This window comes from Puma concolor, chromosome B2, assembly GCF_028749965.1.
Source record: "Puma concolor isolate L17-30 chromosome B2, mPumCon1.1.hap2, whole genome shotgun sequence".
Lineage (NCBI taxonomy): Eukaryota > Metazoa > Chordata > Mammalia > Carnivora > Felidae > Puma > Puma concolor.
The window spans coordinates 22,123,032-22,143,927 of NC_141671.1; the positions used below are offsets into that span (position 1 = coordinate 22,123,032).

Sequence of the window (20,896 nt, forward strand, 5' to 3'; positions counted from 1 at the left end):
TTGACCTTGGCCCCAATCCTGTCCTCAGCTTGCCTAGCCAGTTCTTAGCAAGAATCATGTTAGGTCAGGTTAGCAGTAATCCCCTACCCTTGATGCTCCTCTTGGTGATTTTCCATCCATGGACCCCTCACTTTGCTCCTTGGCTATAACAAATCCTCACTCATCCTTCTTATACTCAGGGTTGAGCTCCATCTTTCTGCTCTACTGCAACAGTCTTGGATAAAGTCTTCCTTACCATTTCAGCAAGTGCCAAAATAACTTTTTTCTCTAACACCAGTGATTGAGAAGCAGTGTTTAATCAGGGACTAAAATGGGAACTGGAACGTTGGTTTTTGCCTCATAAGCACTTGGCTTGGCCTATGTAGCATAGGAGGTGATTTTCTGGGGCATGTTTCTTTCAAACTGTGAGCTGCAACCCATTAGTATAGTGAAATCAGTTGCTAAGTCACAACCAACATTTCAAAAGTGAAATCAAGCAGAATTGGCAAACACCACTGGGCACTGCCTGTAGTTGGGGGAGGTGTTGACTCATGAAACCTTTGTTTCAGTTCATGTGTCTGGGTATTGGGTCAAGGTGTCAATATATTCTGACTGGAAACTGGGAAAATCTGAAAGCCATTGGTTCTAGGAAGTAGCTTTGAACCTTTTGCTTTTTTTTCTAAGAACAGCTCTGCCAGTCAGACTGACACTATCATCTCAACCTTAGTGGGGATGGATTTAGCAAGGTAAGTTCTCAGCCACCAGTGCTAATATACTGATTTCTCAGTCTCTTTTTTACTGTAATCTTTTCAGCATTATCCTTGGGTTAAGGCATTTTCCTAACTTTGTCTTGCTTAAGAAGGCCAGGATACATGAGAAGAACTTCATTTCTGAAGGTGATGAGTAGACAGTGAGAGAAGCACACCATGTCAGTACCAAACATATTAAAAGCAATAGCTAAACTGACGCCCACATTTCTGTTTGGAGTAAAATGAAGCCTTTGTGAATAATCTGTATTTTAAATTATTAGCTCTTGGGAACCTAAGAAAGGAGCATCTGATTCAACTTTTTATTACCTCTTGGCAGGTGGTAGACATTGAGTAATAAAGGATTCGTGGCAAGATTTAATGCTTAGAATCACAATATAAGTAAAACTAATTCTACAGATGATTCTACAGAAGGACGATAGACCATTGGAGGTGCTGTGGCTGGCAATTCTGCCCATTGCTGCTGTGCCTTGAGCGGCACAGTTGTGATTTTAACTGGTCCACACCCCAGACCCTTCACAATTTTGTTTTGGGTAGGGAGAGAACTCAACCACTGGATACTCTAGAGGGTACACATGAGAGGTGGGTCACCCAAGGTTCAGGTGAGCCCTATGTGGAAAGTTAGTGAACCTCAAGGACCTTTTGGGGACCCTGAGACAGGACTTTTTGATCAGTCAAGAAATGGGGATCCATGTTAGCTTGGTTGTCTACCAAGAGCTGAAAGTAGTTGATTTTGCTACTAAATAGAAGAGTTTAATTTGGTGGGGATTTGTATTAACTTGACCCTTTTGTTTAATGCTGAGTAGTCATTTGGTGAACTCATATAGATAAAAAATCAGATTTTGAAGCAGACTTGATTCATCCGTGCCAAAAAAAAAAAAAAAAAAAGCATATCAAGCCCAGAACTATAACTTAAAACACTTTACTTAAAGAAACAAAACACCTGAAAAGAAAAAAGAAAAAGAAAAGAAAATAACTGGACAAAGAAATAAAAAAAATCTAGTATATGGAACAGACACATTTAAGTAAGAATTAGCCCAGGGGACTTATTTTTAATATAAGAATGCTCCTCCTCGCTTTCTAACCAGCCATCAAGTCTCTCAGTCCTTTCCTTCTTTCCCTTCCTTCAACTGAGTTAAATTTGGATGCTAAGGAAACCATGTGATAACTTTATTTTTGAATTCTTCTGTTTGGTTAAAATGGTGGGAAAGTAAGTGACTCTTAAAAAGCTAGCTGCCAGGGGAAACATTTATGGATTAGAAGAAGCCAGTCTTGCTCTGTGGTTGCCCATTGTGTAAATGTCTACATTCTTTTTTTAATTGTTATTTAATTATTTATTATTCAGTACTTGTTTTACAGCCAAAGCTCCCTGGAAGAGGAAATTCCTTTCCTGCAGAGCTCTCCAGGAGAAGCAGAGAAAGATCTTAGCGCTCAGAGATTAGCTGGGATTGCTCTGGAGGCATGTGATGATGGTCATAATAGCACCAAGGAATGACATACTGTTGATTTGCTCTCAGGCACAGTACCAAGCATTTGACCTGAATTATTCAATCCACACACCAGTCACATGAGACAGGTGTTTTTAGTTGTCTCCATTGTACAGATGAAGAAACTGAGGTGGAGTGGGGTTAAACCACTTGTCAGGGTCAGTACCAGCATTGGATCCCTGCAGCCTGACCTGGGGTCCTCGGCTCTGACCAACTTGGTGATGTTGTCTCCTCCTGGAAGTTCTTACTGATCACTTATAGACAGATCAGGGATTTCTTTATGGCAAGGTATATACAAAGGAAAGTGCCAATAGTCTTTTTATTTTTAAAACCTTCAAAGAAAGCAGAAAAGTTAGAAGCAGAAACAGAAGAAAAAAAGATTTAGATCAAGTAGTAATTATTCAATAACTCAAGTTTAGAAAGATACTAGATTTGGGGCACCTGGGTGGCTCAGTCGGTTAAGTGTCCGACTTCAGCTCAGGTCATGATCTCAGTTTGTGAGTTTGAGCCCCGCAACGGGCTCTGTGCTGACAGCTCAGAACCTGGAGCCTGCTTTGGATTCTGTCTCATTCTCCTCTGCCCCTCCCCCACTTTGTGCTCTGTCTCTCTCAGTCTCTCAAAAATAAATAAAAATGTAAAAAAAATTAAAAAAAAGAAAGGTACTAGATTGTATGTGATTTTTTGTATTTCTTTTTTTTTTTTTTCAACGTTTTTGATTTATTTTTGGGACAGAGAGAGACAGAGCATGAACGGGGGAGGGGCAGAGAGAGAGGGAAACACAGAATCGGAAACAGGCTCCAGGCTCCGAGCCATCAGCCCAGAGCCTGACGCGGGGCTCGAACTCACGGACCGCGAGATCGTGACCTGGCTGAAGTCGGACGCTTAACCGGCTGCGCCACCCAGGCGCCCCTGTATTTCTTTAAATCATCCTTTAAGCGATTTGCAGTGTCTCTCCTCTAATAAATAGACTTCGAGCAATTACATCATTTACACTAATATTTATAATTCTTGTAGTGGCTTCATGGTTTCTTTGTCCTCTCTTCTGTCAGACTATCTTGCAAGGTCCACCTGCATAGCCTCACATTTGCCCACATTTCTTCTAATGACAAAGACGTGACTAGGGATAGAAGTCACAGAAAGCCATTGGACAAAGGCCAACATCACTGCCTTGGAGATTGCTTTCAGTCTGGGCCCTCTCTCTGGCTGTTCTCTTCCTAATTATTTTTACTCTATCTTTAACATGTGACGCCTTCATTCATTCAATGCTCCTGTGTTTGATGGTCCCAGGTACTAAGGTGACTGCTCTTCAGATCACTTCTGTTGTGTTTGGGGGCAAAGGAGAGGGGAAATGACCTTTTTCATGGCAAGAATATTTCAGGTAGAGCTGGCAGGAAATCCATTAGTCAAATTGTGGTTAGTGTCATGGACCTTAAACTTCACCAAAATGAAGGGGCACTTTTTATATCAGCTCTTCTGTTTTTGTAGCCAGGATAGGACCACCACTATGCCCCATTGTTTCTTTGCCACATGTTATACATAACAAGAGAGGGCACAGGTTTGGTTTTTTTTTTTTTTTTTTTTTTTTCATGATGAAAGGGAAGAGTAAAAGAAGATAATCAAAGGGACAGGAATAGACCCTTCAAGCAGAATTTTCCTTCTGTAACATAAAGGAAGTTTTTTAGACCTAAACTTTTTAAATAAGAGACTGATGCTCTCTTCTATCATTATCAGAAACAATATTATTAGTTATGTATTAGAAAATAATTGCACAACTTTACGATGTATCAGAATCATGGGGCTGACATTTTTCTCCCTGAATTTTATTTTATTTTTTTTTTATTTTTTTAATGTTTATTTATTTTTGAAAGACAGAGAGAAAGAGAGAGAGAGAACATGACCAGGAGAGGGGCAGAGAGAGAGAGAGAGGGAGACAGAATCTGATGCAGGCTCCAGACTCTGAGCTGTCAGCACAGAGCCTGATGCGGGGCTTGAACTCATGAACTGCGAGATCATGACCTGAGCTGAAGTCGGATGCTTAACCGACCAAGCCACCCAGGTGCCCTGAATTTTATTTTTTAAGGTCAGAATTTGCTTCCAGCACCTAAAATCCTCCACTGCTGATATGGATAATGAAATTGTGTAATTGGAAGAAAATTTCGTATGTTTTGAGTAACTTGTCAGCTCCTTTTTGAGTAGTTGAAATGTTTGGTTTAGTTGAGTGTTTCTGATCCCCTGTAACATTAGTCTCCGGCAAATCTGCAGTCACTTCTGAAGGAGGAAAATGCAAGGCTTGTGTGAAATTAGTTTGTGGGTAATGGGTAGCATACAAGACATGACTTAAAAGATGGTAGGGACCCGGGAGGCTGGGAGGCAGGGGTGGGGTGAAATACTGACAAGAGACACGATAGTCCTTTATAAAAAAAGCATCTGAAGAATTTGGCTTATTCATCATTTTATCTAGCATCTGCTGTCTGGAGCAGTGATTCCAAATTCCCGACCCATTAGGAGCTGAAGCACCCTGTTGCTGTTAGCTTGAAAATATAATTCCTTTCTCTCTCTCTTCTTAAAAATCATACATCCATTAAAAAAAAAAAAAAAAACTAAAGCAAATTTGAATTTGTGTCCTTTTAAAATACATTTTTTTTAAACTATAGGATTTAAAAAAAAATGGTCTTCTTGAAATAATTATAGTCCTCTCCAGGGAGTCATGAAACCATAACTTGTCTAGAGCAGCATACGTTTAGACTTTCATAATTACCTGGTGAGTCAGCACTGGCTGACGTCCCAGGAGTCTGTTCATACTGTGGGGAATAATTTTCCATTCCTGGGGGAGCCCCCAGGAGACACCTTCTTTGATTCCTCAAGTCAGAGAGGTGATCTGCCTGGCTGTCTTCCTCACAGCTCTGCCCATGTCCAACCACATCTCATGGTGTACTGTGGACCATAGAATTTCTATGTGACTTACCCCTCTTATTAGATTTTAAACTCTTTGCCAGAGGGTCTGTATTTGCTTCTGATGTTTATTGAAGTAAATTCTTAAGTTCAGTTTTGGGGGTTAGGTTCTTGCTTGTCTTATCTAGAACCAGAGTGCCCCAGAATTGGAACAAAGTTTTCAGGATTGGATGTCTTAAAAAAAGGCATATGCTTTGAGATAACCTGAAGGGACTTAAAGATATGAGTAGGTGTGAAATATTCTTTGACGTAGGCATTCATCAAACTCTTCATGGGGGACAGAATTAATTTCCTAAACTCTGAAAGAGAGTAATTTACCTCTAAGACAATGCATGTATTCAACAGGTCAACAAAGTGACTACTTGTTTCTTTCAAAGAAACGTGTTTCTGGACAGTGTGGTGAATACTATTTGGAAGGAAGTAAAGATTTGGAACTGCAAGTCCTGGATAAATAGCTATTTTGAGTGTGTTCTGTAAACAAGCCCTTTAGGAAGATGTCCAGATTGCTGATCTGTCACTACCTCCTCCTGGTCATATGGAAATCCATAGTCCAGATACCTAGTTTTGAGGGCATGGAGGCATACCTCCCCTGATTTGTTAGTTTTTTCTTGACTACAGCTGGGGATGAAGTTCAGAACAAAAGGTAGATGTCTAGACTCATTGCAATGCATTCACTTCTTCCTAAAGTGACAGAATCTTGCTTATGGCTTTCTTTGCTCATTGCTTCAGGCCAGCATTTCCTTAAAGGAGGAATGACACTGAAAAGAGTTCAGTGCAAATTGAAGTGGGCCTTGTCCTCCATTCCTTCCCTCAACACTCCTTTTTCTCCTTCCTACTCATCCCTTAGGCATTGAATAATCAATAGGCTTTTAAGGTCATAATTATTATCAGCAAGGATCATGGATAGACGCTAAACCTTTGGATGGAGGGTTATTGGGGGACAAGGTATTCACACATACCAACAGATGAGTCCAGACTCATCTACTAATTGCATAGAGGAAAGGTGCCTTTTACAACAGAGAGATCTGATGGTCATCACTTTACTCAAGTGACCAAACTTGATGGAGCCCTTACGGTCAGACAACCTCTGAAGAGGATGCCCCATGAACTACACAACACTACCTATGAAGTTCTCTTTCCAAAAATGTTTGATTCGAATCTAATCAAGCTTCTAGGCCTATCCTTCAACCGAGAGGAAATAGACTAGGTATAAGGTAAACAGCAGTACGATGAGACAATCAGCCAAATCAGAATAAGGGAAATGTTACAAAACTGTCCTGGGCTTTTGAAAAAAAAAAAAATCAATATTATGAATAAAAAGTGGGGGAATTGATCTATATTAAAAGATTAAAAGAGTCAAAAGAGACATAACAATCAGGTGTGGTGTGTTTATACCCTGATCAGATCCTGGTTCAAAATGATACCAATACAAAGAAGAATTTGATGATAAAGAACAGAAAAGGAACAGCTATTCTGAGAGGCATTGTGGGAACAATTGGAGAGATTTGAATGTAGACTGGGTATTACATGATAGGAGGGAATTGCTGTGAATTTTCTTAGATGGGATTCTTACACTGTGGATTTTTGGATGGACACCTTTTTTCTTAGGAGATGTACACAGAAGTATTTAGGGATGAAAGGTCACATTTAAAGGGTTCCAGCCTGAAGATGTGGAAGAATATTGAGTCTAGGCGGCTAGGGTGAGTATTTTTTGAACCATTCTTCTAACTTGTATGATTGTTTAAAAAAATTTTTTTTAAGATGGAGAAAAGTAAAAAATGAAAAGATGGGAAGTGGAGATGTTTTTTCTAATCTGTGAAAATTAAATCCAGAACTGAAGAGAGAACTGGATGAATTACTTTTAGAATGAGGGGTTGGGGAAGAGCAGCAAAGAATTTCTCTCACTGGCTACTTGCTGCTTGCCGAGTGAGTTGTTGTTTTTCCTATCTGGTGCTTGCTAGCCCTTTCTGTTCCCTTCTCCTCACTCAGAGCAGTCTTCCTAAACTAGCCTAAGAGTCTAACTTCCTCCATCCTTCTCTTCTTAGGCAGGTTCACTGGGTCCCTTTTAACTGTTAACATCACACCTGCCCAGAATTCTTTTCAGTTTTGGCTCACCCCAAACCATTTTCTTCATCTGACTTGTGGGAGCCACAGTCCTTCACTCTTGGTTCTCTTTCTTCTCAGGCACCTCTTTTTACTCATTCTGAAAGTACTCTCAGGGGGAATTTGCATTTTTATTAAACCCACCTAAGGGGATTTTCTGTCTCCAAGAAAAGAGACACTGAGTGGGTCATGAACAATTGTGGGTATGTATGTGTTTGGTGATGATTGTGACAGTGATTGAGGGACTCCATTTATCACCTTGTGTAGTTTGTTTCAAAGGGTCTTTGTATCTAAAGTAAATGTTTGTTGAGGAAACAAATCTCTGGTAAGTGTTAAGTATTGACTGCTCTATCTTGCAGTTTAGGGTTCATGCGCCATTTTATCCCTGCATACAATCCTGGATGCCCAATAACGATTGTAGCAGGACCGTGATTTAAGCTTAGGGCCAAGTTTGTCTGGATCCTGGGATTGAGGTAATCTACTCTGATCCAGTAGATACATCTTATGCCTTTTAGGATGGCAGAATTATTGTTCAGTTCCAAGAATGAAGTAACAAATGCAAAACTAGAAACTCCAACAGGTAAGAGACAAAGTTCTGCCAACATACCTGATTGTCTACCCACACCAGGGAAGATGACCTCCAGGCAGTTGGGAAAATACTAAGGGACCTTGTGAAACAGGTGAAGGGGCTGCCCCTGTCTTCTGTGATGAGGGAGCACAAAAGAGTAAGGGGAAAGTCAGTCAGTCCAGAGATTTTTGGTCCCCTTTTTTCTCCCCATTCTTTGTTGTAATAGTGTGGTTTTCATCTCATGTGTGAGTGCCTCCTGCCCTTCCACTCTTGTTCCAGTGACCTTTGGAATGCTCAATGTGTGCATTCCATGCTCTGTTCTGGGAGTTAGAAATGCCTGGTTGGAACTTCAGCGTTAAGATGACAGATTGAACCCACACATTTATAATATATTCCTGAAATATACTAAATGAAAATAAAGCATTGACCTATGAGAATCAGGGAGAGAAACTCTTAACTGAGTGTGTGGGAGAATAATGAAGACATTTTATAGATGTGTAAGCTTAAAACATTGACCTCTTCTGCTACTGAAGGAGCTACTAGAGGATTAGTGTCTCCAAAACAAGGAAGTAAAACAAGAAGACATACATTGCTGGAAAAGAGGGAACAAATGCATAAAAAAGATGGAAGGGATTTTCATGATAATGGTGAAAAGGGTAGAGGGAAGACAGCTGCACCCTGGGCATAGAATGCCATCAGTCTCAATTTGTCATCAGAAGCCTCCAGAAGATTTCAAGAGAAGATTAATATAATACCCTAGTGGAGTATGCGGAGTTTTAGTTAACTGGTTGAGAGTATCTGGAGTTTTAGTTAACTGGTTGAGTTTGGCATTGAATTAGTGGCAGGTACCTACAAAATGAGCAAGAGAAAGAGGACAATTATTACGAAAAATCATTTAGGCACACAATATGGCTCAGTTGAGGATGGAATTTTCCTTTTTTCCTTAAGTTTATTTATTTTGAGAGAGACAGAGTGAGAGAGAGAGAGAGGAAACACAAGCAGGGGAGAGGCAGAGAGAGAGACAGAGAAAGAGAGAATCCTGAACAGGCTGCATGCTGTCACTGTGGAGCCTGATGTGGGGCTTGAACTCATGAACTGATAATGACCTGATCCGAAATCAAGATTCAGATGCTTAACCTGCTGAGCCACCCAGGAGCCCACGAATGGAATTTTCATCTGGCCCTAACCTCCTCTGGCATCCCACCCACCCCCACCCCTACCACTGATATTTTGATAATCTGCTTGGCCTCCATAGGCATTGCATTATACCCATTAAATGTTACTTTTCCTCCTTCAACTTTTCAAAACACTCTATGTAAGTTTTCCTTTCTTTCTCCCCCCACTCCCATTATAGTATTGATTCTGGCAGTATAGAGGAGTCCAATCACTGCACTGAGAAAGAACCAGCTACGAATCCAGATTCTACCAAGTTCTGTGACCTTGGACAAACCACTTCTCTGTACATCAGTCCCTTTGTTAGTGAAATGGATTATAGAATTGTTACAAGGGTTGCACATGATCATTCACGTGAAACTGAATGCCCACCACATTTTAAAAGTAATAACACTTATATCAAAGTAGTTATAGACTTGATGGAATATCTACAAGCAGATATAGATACTTCTGACTTCTTTTTGTATGCATAAGACAAAGTCAGATTCTTTTTCTTTCTCTTTTTTTTTTTAGTTAAACAATTTTAATCAAGTTAATTTTCTAAAGACATAAAATAAGATTCTAATCATCTATCTTGGCATATTGCTGCATCTATCTTGGCATACTGGCAGTGCAATGTTTGGGTATAGTCTAATTGTTTTCTTTTTTAATGTTTATTTATTATTGAGAGACAGAGAGAGACAGAGCATGAGCATGGGAGGGTCAGAGAGAGGGGGAGATACAGAATCTGAAGCAGGCTCCAGGCTCTGAGCTGTCAGCGCAGAGCCTAACATAGGGCTTGAACTCAGAAATGCGAGATCATGACCTGAACCAAAGTTGGACGCTTTACTGACTGAGCCACCCAGGTGCCCCTAATTATTTTAACAAAGTTCATTTATTGAGGAAAAGAGAATGTTGAAGGATAAGATTTTAAAACTAGAAGTGCTTGGGCCCTTTAATTATTTTCTACAAACATTTATTGAGAGCCTGCTATATTTCAGATACTCGGATGCGCTCCCATAAGATAAACTTTTGTTTTTCCTAAGAGAAACTCAGAGTTCAATGAAAAATGATTCCTTATAAAGAGATGCATAGACTAACTATGACAGGAGGAATTAAAAAAAGAGGAAGACTTTTTAACAGTGTGTTTCTGTAAGTTCTAGAATGTGCTCTTGCAAATTGTCAGAACTTGCTTCCTAAAGTTCTTCCTCAGAATAAGATCTATAGTTCTCTGTTCATGAACGGTTAGTAGAAAACGATATGTGGTGCTATACTTCCTTCCCAGAATTCTAGAATTGGAATTTAAAAAATTATAACAAGGAAAGTGCCAGGCAAACAGCAGGTGCTCAACAAATTCTTAGAATAAGTAAACAGGAAGAGGAGTTGGAATTCACTTCATTTCCAAGTAAGGAGGGCGAACCCCTGGGAAACCTGGTGACTAGTTGAAAGTCATGCTGGTAGTGGACAGAAACCACTGGTATGTAATAGGAAGGAGAAAAAAAAATCCCCTCAGATTTACCCTGGAAAGAGAGAGAAAAAAATCTTCCATTCCCTTCCCTACAGTGATGGTTGGTAACCCTGAGTCTTATCTAAGCATTTAACCTGAGACATATGACTCCTTTCATTTATTAACAAATATTTATGGAGTGCCAACTCTGTGCCAGGCACTGTTCCTGGTGTTTGTGCTCTCATGTAGCTTTATTGTAGCAGGGGTGGTGGTAGAGGGAGCTAGGACAATCAATAAACACTAGAGGCAAGAGTAAGGATGTTATAGCACCCATATAGCATGGTAGGAGGTGATGGGAGCCATGGAAAAAACAAAAAGTAGAGCAGGCATGGCGGGTGCTCAGCCCAGACACTTCTTTAGAGCCAAAGTGCACCCATCCCCCAGCTGCTGGAATTATTATTAACTGCTAATGGTCAGAGCTGCACCCCTCACCAGGAATTGCTCTCAGCCTCTGAAAATTTCCTCACCCAAGGATATGTTCACCCAGGAGCTCAGGAGAATTGTCTGGGCCTTTGTATTTCCTGCAGCTCAGGAGAATTGCCTGGCTGACCTGGAGATGCAAAGGCCCATCCCTTTACTCTGAGGACCATCCCAGCTAGGAAGCTCTCTAGAAGGCTGGTTGAGCCTCAATGGCAGCCATGTTGGATGCCAGCTTCTCTCTCTTTCTGACCCTGCCTTTCTACTTCCTTACAGTGTGTTCCATGAGCACTCTCCAAGAATCCCCTGCATGCCAGTCTCAGAGACTTGCTCCAGGAAGCACAATTTAAGATAGTAGGGTAAGAAGATCAGGAGTGGGAGAACAATGGATTGTAATCTTAAATAGCATGGCCAGACCTCATCAGGAAGGTGCCATTTGAGCAAAACTTTAAGTCATGAGGGCATTTTCCACCCAATGAAAACAACAAAATAAGAATTCTGTGTTTTCCTCCTGACAGTCCTAGGGATAAATAGGCTTGGGGCCCCCAGGGAAAGAAGGTATAGGACAATGGTACCTGAGAGTGGTGAGGACCCCAGCACCTGGTAAGAGGCCTGGACCCAGAAACAGGAAGTTGGTAATGATCTCTAGGAAAAAGAGGTTTGATATTTGTGCACAGAGCACAAATCCTCCTGGGATCCTAAACAGTGGGAGGGGGCTGGTTTCTGTGCAGTTGCATGAGATGGTGGCTTGAGTGTATTTATTTGATTGCTAAGGAAAGAGAAACATCAAAGGCTGAAAGCCTGGGACTATTTGGGCTACAAAAGAAGCATGCGTATTTAGGAATGTTATATATTTAGAGCGATTATACATTTCTAGCAATCATCAACAGCAAAATAAAAATATTTTTAAGTAATGGTAACAACGATTAAGACTTTTAAGTGAAACTTTATTATTTTTTTTTAATTTTTTTAACGTTTATTTATTTTTGAGACAGAGAGAGACAGAGCATGAATGGGGGAGGGGCAGAGAGAGAGGTAGACACAGAATCCAAGCAGGCTCCAGGCTCTGAGCCATCAGCTCAGAGCCCGATGCGGGGCTCGAACTCAGGGACCGCGAGATCATGACCTGAGTTGAAGTCGGACGCTTAACCGACTGAGCCACCCAGGCACCCCTTTTAAGTGGAACTTTAAATGGTACCTTAGGAAATACTGTGAAACCTTTCAACCTTTCATTTCAGCATTCACACTCATTGTGATGAAAGCTCTCTATTAATGACAATTTTAGTGCATGTGAGTCGGACTGTACTCTATATATCTCAAACAAAACGCCTTTCATTACAGCTGCCAGTTGGGCAGTGCCCTCCTCGGGGGAGGAGGAAGCTCCAGCCTGAGTCCTGCCAAAGACATCATCAGCACAGGCCTAGGGTGGAGATCTGATCACTCTGTGCCGACAATGAAATGGAGAGGAGTTTGAGGAAGAGAAATACTGAGTTTAAGGAACAAAATGAACTGACCCTGTTCAGATTCTAACTCAACCATGGTTTTACTTGGCTGGCATTCTATGCCCAGAGAAGAAAGCAAGAGGTTCTGTCCCTTCCCGAAATGGTCTTTTCCTATGTGAACTCCATTTTTAAAAGTAAACTTAAGGGACTCCTGGGTGGCTCCGTTGGTTAAGTGTCCGACTTTGGCTGAGGTCATGATCTCACAGTTTGTGGGTTCGAGCCCTGCGTCAGGTCCTGTGCACAGCTCAGAGCCTGGAGCCTGCTTCAGATTCTGCGTCTCCCTCTCTCTCTGTCCCTCCCCTGCTCAAGCTCTGTGTCTCAAAAATGAATATACATTAAAAAAAAAAAAAGCAAACTTAAAAAATCTCTATCATAAAGACCATATATATGGGTAGGTGGAAAGGGTTTTGCAGGGCAAAATGCTAATGCTTCCACCCCAGTGGAGTTTTTTTTTTTTTTTTTTTTAATTGGGTTAAAATGTGCACAACATAAAATTTACCTTCTTAACCATTTTTAAAGGTGCTGTTCAGTGGCATTAATTACATTCACACTGTTGTGCAACCATCACCACCATTCATCCACAGAAATTTTTATTCATCCCCAACTGAAACCCTATACCCATTAAACACTAACTCCCCACTCCCCCTCCTTCTGGCCCCTAGCAATTACCACTCTACATTCAGTTTCTATGAATTTGACTATTCTGGGTACCTGATGTAAGTGGAATTATACAGTATTTGTCCCTTTGTGTCAGAATTTCCTTCCTTTTTAAGGCTGAATGATATTCTATTGTATGTATACGCCACATTTGGTTTATCCATTCATCTGCTGCTGGACACTTACGTTGCTTCCACATTTGGGCTATTGTGAATAGTGCTGTTATGAACACGGTGTAACACGGGTGTGCGCGTCCCTTGGTAGAGTTTTGCTTTTACTTTCCCAGGCAAACTTAGAATGTGATAGAATTTGTGCATAGTCTTCCTTTCTTTCTTTAGACTAGATAGATTTAAGTTTACGTATATACAAAAATGAAAGAAAGAAACCTGGCCTTTTCTATGACTAAATACCATAGAAAGCAATTTTGTTTCTGGCACATGCTATGTGACTTCTCTGAATAAATAGCTCTTGCACCTTCAAGACTTCAATGGATGTGAGAAATGAGTACTCACTGACCGAACAAGTCATGGAAAGTGGACAGCATGGCTATGGTGACCCAGGTTTGGGCTGTTATAGACCCACAACTGGAAATCAAGTAAAGATACATTAGTATTGCAAAAATACACCCAAGTAAAAGGCAGAAAATCCTCAAATTTCAGCTGTGTTTCCCTGAGTACTTCAGGGCTCAGGCTTTTAATTTTTATCTATTTATTTTTATATAGGTTCTTTTATTTTTTATTATTTATTTATTTATTTAATGTTTATTTATTTTTGAGAGAGAGAGAGACAGACAGAGCATGAGCAGGGGAGGGGCAGAGAGACAGAAAAACACAGAATCCAAAGCAGGCTCCAGGCTCTGAGCTGTCAGCACAGAACCTGATTCAGGGCTCGGACTCACTGACTGTGAGATCATGACCTGAGTGAAAATCAGACACTTAACTGACTGAACCACCCAGGCACCCCTATTTTTTTTTTTTTATTTTTTAGAGAGAGAGGGAGAGAGTGAATGAGCAGGGTAAAGGGGAAGAGGAGCAGAGGAAGAGAGAGAGAGAATCTTAAGCAGGCTCCATGCTCACTCAGTGTGGAGCCTGATGCAAGGCTCCATCCTATGACCCTGGAATCGAGACCTGAGCTGAAATCAAGAATCTGATGCTCAACTTATTGAGCCACCCAGGTACCCCTTTATTTATTTATTTTTAATTGAAGTGTAGTTGACATACAATATCGTATTAGTTTTGGGTGTACAACATAGTGATTCAGCATTTATATACATTACAGAGTAATGACCACCATCAATCTAGCTACCACCTGTTACCAGACAAGGTTGGTACAGTACGCGTAACTTCATTTCCTATGCTGTGTATTGCATCCAGTGTCTTATTTATTTTATAATTGGAAGTTTGTAACTTTGAATTCTCTTGCCCTATTTTACCCATCATTTCTGGCAACCACTAGATTATTCTCTGTATCTATGAGTCTGTTTCTGTTTTGTTTTGTGTGTTTGTTTTGTCTTTTAGATTCTACATATAAGCGAAATCATGTGGTATTTGTGTATTTGTCTTTGTCTGTCTGATTCACTTCACTTGTCAAAATACCCTCTAGGTCTATCCGTGTTGTTGCAAATGGCAAGATTTCATGCCTGAATAATATTTCACTATCTATTGAGGAACATTTAGGTTGCTTCCATATCTAGGCTATTGTAAATAATACTGTGATAAATATAGGGGTGCAGGTATCTTTTCAAATTAGTGTTTTCATTTTTTTTTCAGATAAATATCCAGAAGTGGAATTGCTAGATCATAGGGTAGTTCTATTTTCAACTTTTTGAGGAAGCTCTATACTGTTTTCCGTGGTGGCTGCACCATTTTGCTTTCCCACCAACAGTGCATGAGGGTTTCCTTTCCTCTGCATCTTCACCTACACTTGTAATTTCTTGTCTTTTTAGTGATAGCCTTTCTGACAGGTGTGATGTGGTATCTCTCTGTGGTTTTGATTTACATTTCCCTGATGATGAGTGATGTTGGGCATCTTCTCATGTGTCTGTTGGCCATCTGGATGTCTTCTTTGGAGAAATGTCTATTCAGATCATCTGCCCATTTTTAAATTGCATTGTTTGTTTGTTTTTTGATATTGAATTATGTGACCTTTTTATGTATGTTGGATATTAACCTCTTGCTTATATCATTTGCAAATATCTTTTCCCATTCAGTAGGTTCTTTTTTTTGTTTTGTTGGTGGCTTCCCTTGCTATGCAGAAGGTTTTAATTAGACATAGTCCCATTTGTTTATTTTTGCTTTTGTTGTCCTTGCCTGAGGAGGCAGATTAAAAAAATATATATTGCTAAGACCAATGTCCAAGACCATACTGCTTATGTTTTCTTCTAGGAATTTCATGGTTTCAGGTCTTACATTCAAGCCTGTACTACATTTTGAGTTTATTTTTGTATATGGTATGAGAAAGTGGTACAGTTTCATTCATTCTTTTGCATGTAGTTGTCCAATTTTCCCAACACCATTTATTTATTTATTTATTTTACTTTTTTAAGTTTATTTATTTATTTTGAGGGGGGGGAGAGGCACAGAAAGAGAGAGAGAGAGAGAGAGAGAGAGAGAATCCCAAACAGGCTTCTCACTGTCAGTGCAAATCCAACCTGAGGTTCAATTTCACAAACCATGAGATCATGACCTGAGCCAAACTCAGGAGTCCAATGCTTAAACAACCGAGCCACCCAAGCACCCCTCTAACACCATTTATGGAAGTGACTGTCTTTCCTTGGAGCTGAGACTGTTAACTCATGATAAGACAATATGAATTAATTGGGAATAAGTATATGAAAGGTTGACTCTGTGCTCTACCATTTTATTGCTCAATAATATATTCACAGCAAGGCTTCATATGGGCCAGATGATGGGGCAGAGAATATATCATTTCACAGCTCAGATTACCCTGTTGACCCAACCAGCAGTGTCAAAGATTAATGGAGAAGATACTTAACAGCTGTGAATGTTTAGGTCCTCTAGAGCTCAGGACCCAATTCTAAGACCTAGACTAACTCTGACTCTGAGCCAGAGTAGGAGCTACATGACTCCTCATCTTTGCTTTTCCTTAACACATCCACTCCTGTTTCTCTTTCTACCTTCTGCCTTTGTTTACTCCTTGTGAATGTGGCTCAATAATGCCACTAACCCTGACTTTTCCAACATTACCTCTGCTGGTCACAGAGTTCATCGTTATCTGTCAGTTGTGTCTATGTCTCTCAGTTGAAAATTTTGAGGGAGACTCTGATTGACAAGCTTTTGACTCATTATTCAATCGAAGGCATCCGGTACCCTGGGTGGTGATAGGAGTAAGGTAGGGGAGGCGGGAAGAATGGTGGTGGAAATATTATGGTATCCAAGGCTTCCCTTTTTAGAGACTGCAGTGGGCAGCCAATGAGACAAGCCTAGAGCACTGACTGAAAACAAATTGGATGAAAGAACAAAAAGGTTGGAAATGTAGAGAGACCTCTTTCTCCTTAGCTCATAACCTTTGCCCTGTTTAGCTTCCATGCCTCCTTGTGCAATATATAGCCCTCTAGACATGACTCATTCATTGGAGAGACTGTAAAACCTCTGCAGAAGTAAAGCATTGTGATTTTGCTGTTCATTTATGGAAAGTCATTGGTTATGTTAATTAATTAGCCAGTTAATTGACTCATCACCCTTCAAATGTTTACTGAATGTTGTCTGTGTGCCAAGCACTCTGTTCTGTCTCTCCCCTCAATGTAGGCAGGGTATTAGAGTCTGGACTTCATTTAGTTTAAGGCTAAGACAAGATTCCCAAATTTGGTGAGAATTTTCCAATCCCCCAGATCATGTCCAGGAGCTTTCCATATATTATCTCATTTAATCCCTATGCAACTTGAAGTGTTAGGTATTATAATTTCTCTGATGTAGGGATTAAACCAAGGCTCAAAAAGGTAAATAGTTGGGCTAAACCACACAAGTAGTAAGTAGAGTGATTAAGAATGACACCCTACATGGTCTTTTGCAAAGTTTGTACTTTTAGCACTACTTTAAACTGCCTCATACAGAAGCATAAATTCTTGCCAGTCTTAATTTGTACACCAATCAGGATTCCACACCCCTTGGCAAAACCATGAATACAAGTAGGTGTGCAGGGAATACGTGATTGAAATACACATTTTGTGTAAGTAGATGTCTAAATCCCAGAAAGAAGTATAACCTAGATGTGTCAATTTTAAAGTGAATTAAAAAAAAATACTGTTCCATTCTAATGATTAAGACATCTTTGAAACGTCTAACTTTATTTATGACTTGCTTGTGGCTAAAAAATAAAATAACAAAGCATGGAAATGTACCTGAAAATAACACCAACAATATTCGATCTAGAAAAAAACTAGAGTTTACAATGATTTTAAAAATCACATTGCTTATATTACACAGTTTTAAAAAAATCTTCAAACTGGCCAGAGAGGGAGAGAGGAATCCCAGGCAGGTTCTGCACTGTCAGCACAAACCCCAACACAGGCCTTGATCTCATGAACCAGAAGATCATGACCTGAACCAAAATCAAGTCAGATACTTAACCAACTGAGCCACCCAGGCACCCTGCTCCTTTATTCTAAAAAAAAAAAAAAAAAAAAAATTAATATTAATTTATTTTTAAGAGACAGAGAGACAGAGTGTGAGTGGGGAAGGGGCAGAGAGAGAGGGAGACACAGAATCCAAAGCAGGCTCCAGGCTCTGAGCTGTCAGCACAGAGCCCAATGTGGGGCTCAAACCCACCAGCTGTGAGATCATGACCTGAGCCGAAGTCGGCTTCTTACACAACTGAGCCACCCAGGTGCCCCAACCTGTTCCTTTATTCTTAAAGGAAATTACATTCTCCATGATTTTCCCTTTCTGAACTTTTCTTTAGTTGTAAGTTCCATCCATTTGTTTAAATCCATTTTCATATTCTCTCTTACATATGAAGATACACAGAGTTTAAAAATAATTTAAGTAGGTTTTTTTTAATTTAAGGGTAAATTAGAATACTCAGAAATTTTTATCGCTTTGGTATGTCACTTTAATTAATAACATAAAGGCCCATAATGTTACTTAACTCAAAAATAGTTCTAAAATAACTACCTTGGAGTTTCAGTATGATGACTGGAACGGACTTTGCAACCTGGAGATATCTGAGCTCTAAAACCATTTCCCCAAATGGCCTTCTCTTAATGCAGCAACACAACTCTGGCCATGCCCCATAGCTCTGCTCCTCTTCCCTGGAAAACCCATGCATGTGGCCTGTGGCCCCACTGTACCCACTACCTCACCCCATTCTTGCTGCTCCACTGAACTTGATCTTGTAAGGGTCACCTTGTTGCCAAAACAGAGCTGACTTCTAGTTCTCAAACTTTCAGCAACATCAGATACAGCTGATAACTCCCTGTTTCTTAAAACAACTTTTTAAAGTTTATTTATTTATTTTGCGAGAGAGAGTGTGTGGTGTATGTGTGAGTGGGGGGAGAGGTTGAGTGAGAGGGAGAGAAAAAGAATCCCAAGCAGGTCCCGAGCTGTCAGCGCTGAGTCAATGCAGAGCTTGAACCCATGAACCTGCGAGATCATGACCTGAGCTGAAATCAAGAATTGGATACGTAACCAACTGAGCCGCTCAGGTGCCCCTCTTCAAATAATTTTACTTTCTTTTGTTTTTGGCACACCATACTCCCCTAGCTTTCCTTTCCATTCACTGATCATCTCTTTTCTGGCTCTTTCTCTGGAGCCCAATCTCTAGTTTCCGTCTTGGCATGTCTTCCCTCTCTACATGGTCTTTCTACGTCACTCCATCTTGACCCACTGCTTTAAATACCATCAAAATTCAGGTAACTACTTGACATCTCCATTGGGAGATCTAATAAGCATTTCAACCATATAATGACCAAAATGCCACTCTTAGTTTTCCACCACCAGCCTGCTCCTTGCTAGTTTTTCCCAGCTCAGGAAATGGTCCTACAATTGGTTCAGTTGTTAAGGCCCAAAATCAAAAATCTAAGATTCGTATGGGATTCTTCTCTATTTATTCAACACCCTTGTACCCCCATTCCCAATCTGGTTTATCAACAATTCACACCAATTCTACCTCCGAAACATTTCCTGAGTCCACCTAGCGCTTTTGATCTCCATGGTTGCCACCCTAGTCCACATCTCCCCTTCTTGTCCTTAGGATCCCGTGGTGACTGCTTACTGGTCTCTCTGTTTCTACCCTTGCACCTTTTGCTCAGCATGACCTGGCTTCTGCCTTTCTCTGCAAACTAACCTTCTACCACTCTGCCCTTCGCCTACTACCCTTGGATCTGCCATCTGTTCCTTGACCATGCCAAACTTATTCCAGCCCCAGGGACTTCTCACTGTCTCTAGTGTCTCCTCCCCAACAACCCAAATGGAAGCAGACCCTTTTGTCTCTCTACCCCATAACTCTTTGTAAATTTTCTTAGGATATCACTGTATAAATATATCTTGGGTATTGACTTTTTAACATATATTTTGTCCTTCTCCTCCAGAATTGAAGCTCAGAGGAAATAGGAACTTCTGTATCTTTAGCCCTAGAATTGTCCTTGTTCTTAGTCCTCTGAATGGTGATTGATTTTAGTCCCAAGATTACCACATAGTCTTTGTCTTTTTCTGTGCAAAATTCCCCCCCCACCATGTTTGTCATTATATAGTAGCTTTGCCTACGATTTTTGTCACTCACCATAAATAAGTAGGTATTTTTAAACTTGTTATTTAACCATATCCACAAGGATCCTTTTAATAATTGTGTAATGCTGTATTCTACGGTTGTTTACTTTGGTTTATTTTACTGTAACTTGACATTTAAGTCATTTCTAATTTTTCACTGTTATGTGCAGCATATTCACTGGTGTGCACGCTCACACATGCATGTACATTGCCGTTTCATCTGTGTTTCTGGAAGTAAGTAGATAGAGGTCCTTGATTACTGTAGCATCCTTTCAGAGCTCTGGGTGCTTGGTCTGGCTTGAGTGGGAAAAAAAGCCAGAGTCTGGAGTGCAATTAGCATTTGAATTAATGACATGAGGATAAACAGGTGATTATCCCATTTAACAGCTGTTGAATGGTGTTAAAGAGACACTGTCTGACAGCTTGAGCTGCAAATGTAGGATTTATTAACAATGATTAAGAAAAAAAAGTAAAGAACTATTTTTTTTTAATAAATGAAAATAGGCTTTCAAAAATTAAGCCCTTTCACAGTGCTTTAAACAAAACTAAACTCGACTGATTCCAACTCCTAAATCAAGCTCCTTGTTTAAAAATGAATAGTGCAAATAATCACATTTCATAACTTCCTGCCTTTTGTCTGAATGGCTCAGAGTGATTTATAGATATTCTCACAATGCCCCTTCAGTTAGGCAAGGGGCACTTAATAATGATCCGGTATTTGCATTTTGCCTGTGGGGAAACTGAGTCATGGACTGGCCACAGACTTTCATAGGGTCATATTCAGAAGTAAAGAGACACGATTAGAACTCAAGCTTTAGACTTGAAGCATCGGCTTCTAAAATAACATTGTTTTTTTCTTGGTGAAAAGTGTATTGAGAGTTTCAGAGTTAGCAACAGGTGAGAACATTTTTATTGTACATGATGTTTATCTTGACAGTTTTCCTTTAATTACGTGTTTCAGTTTAGAGCTGTGGGAACCTTTGTAGTCTGAGTTGGCTGGGGCCTTACCAAATGTATCATTTCTATGATTTGCTTTTGTTTTCACGCAAGCTTATGTGTCGTGATTTATTTGCCCTAAAT

General features: G+C 40.2%; 1 long non-coding RNA gene across 1 annotated transcript in view; it reads left to right on the forward strand.

Moving 5' to 3' along the window:
• LOC147580787 (uncharacterized) overlaps positions 1 to 2,880 on the forward strand; it is a 50,599-nt gene extending 47,719 nt beyond the window's left edge. Inside the window, exons 3-4 of the long non-coding RNA XR_015251086.1 lie at positions 669 to 725; positions 2,106 to 2,880. This is a non-coding gene — a long non-coding RNA (uncharacterized LOC147580787). The remainder of the gene's footprint in view (positions 1 to 668; positions 726 to 2,105) is intronic.
• The last annotated feature ends 18,016 nt before the right edge of the window (positions 2,881 to 20,896 follow it).